This window comes from Chrysochloris asiatica, unplaced genomic scaffold, assembly GCF_000296735.1.
Source record: "Chrysochloris asiatica unplaced genomic scaffold, ChrAsi1.0 scaffold00059, whole genome shotgun sequence".
NCBI lineage: Eukaryota > Metazoa > Chordata > Mammalia > Afrosoricida > Chrysochloridae > Chrysochloris > Chrysochloris asiatica.
This window is the reverse complement of record NW_006408577.1, coordinates 10,410,227-10,413,152: the sequence shown is the minus strand read 5'-3', so window position 1 is coordinate 10,413,152 and position 2,926 is coordinate 10,410,227.

The window sequence follows — 2,926 nt, the reverse complement described above, 5'->3', positions numbered from 1 at the left end:
ATTTTCCTTTGAAACATGATATTAAAAAATGACAAATCTTTCACAAACTAGGAAATTCAGAGAAACAACTTTTCATAAATATTCATTTATTTCTGGCCTATGAAGATATGACTCAAGGCACATTTTCATTGTCTAACATAGAATGAAGCTGATGTTCAGATGAATTGAAGTCAAGTTAAAACATAGTCAAAGCCATTGATGCTACTTTGGGTAGTCAAAGGATGGGGGGGGGTACTAAAAATATCTGATTTATTAATTACACATGTCCTCTTAATTAAAAATACCTATCATTTACCTTGACAGCAGCTAAATCAATTATTATTTAAGTCCTTTGAAGCATATTTATAAACTAAATAATTGTTGCTAAGTGCAATCAAATCAGTTCCAATTCCTAGCAACCTATATAGGGTTCCCAAGAAGCAGCTCAGTGGATTTGAACTAATGGTTAGGCCTAGTACTTATCCTACAGTGCCATACCTGGACTAGATGATAGGGAAAATGTTATACTTTTAACTTTCTCCCTTGACCAAATGTATCTCATAACCTATTGACAAAAAAATAGCTACTGACTGAAATACAAAAGCAGGAAGCGTACTAATTATTATTATTCTATATGATTGTTTTCTACTTCTATTCCTTTGTTGTAGATTGAATGTGTTTGTCTGCTAAACAAGTTCTGGGAGGCTTGGACCCATCAGTCCTTCCAAAGACATGGACACAAGGATTTACGGTCTTAGAAACACTATGGGACAGTTTTACTGTGTCCCGTAGGGTCACTACGAGACAAAATCAACTCAAGGGTTGTGGACTTGGTTGTGTGTGTGTGTGTGTGTGTGTGTGTGTGAGTTAGCACCAAAGTTTAACTAATATGAACAATGGACATTAATCAACTAGTTTTTTGGTGTTGTTGTTTTTTTTTTAATGAACATTTGTCTAGACAATAGTATTATAATACACAAGACCATTTTATGACTAAATCTAAATTTTAAATCTTGCTTCAAAAGAGTTTAAAAACACATTTATGAGCGAACAATGCATTAATAATGGTGTGCCCATTGTTAATATTCACAGTACTATGCTGACACCTAGTGGATACAAAAAAAATAGACAACAATACAGCTAGGGACACTTCAATTTTTAGGTTGTTGTTGTTATGTGCTATGGAGTAGATTCCTACTCATAGTAACCCTGTATAGGGTTTCCAAGGAGCAGCTAGTGGTTTTGAACTGCCAACCTTGTGGTTCACAGTCCAATGCTGATCCTATAGTGCCACACCATGAGTCAATGTTTATTTAGGTTGTTGTTAAGCGCCATGAGTCGGTTCTGATGCATAGCAACCCTGTATAGAGTCCCCGAGGAGGAGTCGATGGTGAGCTTGGACCACCAACTTTGAGGCTCAAACCTACTTTTCAGTGCACTGCATCAACCCACAGCACGAAAAGTATCATAAAGTCAATTCCTACTTTAGAGGATTTCTGAAAAGTGACTGACAAGTTTGAACAATCGACCTTGTAGTTAGCAGTTCTGTACTTAACCTACAACTTCATACCAGGACTCTGCTTTTTTTAGGTTGTTCATGTTTAAACTAGCCTATAGAATAACTTAAAAGTACAAACCCACTTGCACACGCAAACACAGAAGACATGCATGTGAATAACAAAAGACAAGTCATTTTGTTGCTAATTTTATGAGAAATTACTTGATGGCAATGGACAGGACCTAAGAACATGTGATGCTCAACCAATACCACACTAAATTCTATACAAATGTGATAATCTAAATCAGTGGAGCTTTTCTTTATTTTTATTTAATAGAATTTTAAATAACATAGTATAAAGAATCAATCTAGCTTAACAAAAACAGTAGCCCCTGTCACTTGACACTCTAATTCCCCTTTCCCAGAGGGAGACTTTTAATTATTCTAGTTGATTCTTTAATTTTTATGTCTATATTGTCAAACAATATCTTCAGTTTTCTTCTGAGTTCTAACTTTGGAAGATAGCTATTTAAATTTATCTCAGCCTTCCAAACCCATATATCCTTCCCATCCTGAAAATGCTTTCATAATATTAAGTTTGCCTAGGTACAAATTCTAAGTTGAAAATGTATCCTTAGAATTTGAAGGTCTTACTTTGTCCTCTAGTTGCAGTGTTTTTTAACTAAAAAGTAAAAAGTAATTCTGATTCCAGACCCTTTCACCTTTCTCTCTATCTCTATCTCTCTCTTTCTCTTGCTGTGGGTCTCTCTTGCACATCAACAGAGGGCATAGTCTCTTCTCCCTGTCCCCAGCTATCTTAGTTATATAGTACTGCTATAACAGAAATTTTTGGAAGAAGTACAGCCAGAATGCTCCTCAGAAGCCAAGATGGCAAGACATCATCTCTCATGTTGTTGTTGTTAGATGCCATCAAGTCGGTACTGACCCATAGTGACCATATGCACAGCAGAATGAAATACTGCCCAATCCTGGACCAACCTCACTATTCCCACGCTTGAGTCCATCGATTCTGTCACTTGGCCAATCCATCTCGTTGGGGGTCTTCCTCCTTTTCTCTGAACCTCTGCTTTACCAAACATGATATCCTTCTCCAGTGACTGGTCCCTCCTGACAATATGTCTGAAGTATGAGAGACCAAGTTTGGTCATCTTGGCCTCCAAGAAGCACTTGGGCTGCACTTCTTCCAAAACAGATCTGTTGATTCTTTTGGCAGCCCATGGCACTTTTAGTATTCTCCTCTAACACCACAATTCAAAGGCATCAATTCTTCTACGGTCTTCCTTATTCACTGTCCAGTTTTGCATGCATATGAAGTTATTGAAAATACCATGGCTTGGATCAGGCTTACCTTAGTGCTCAAGCTGACTTATTTGCTCTTCAATACTTTAAAAAGGTCTTGTGCAGCAGATTTGCCTAATGCAATATGTC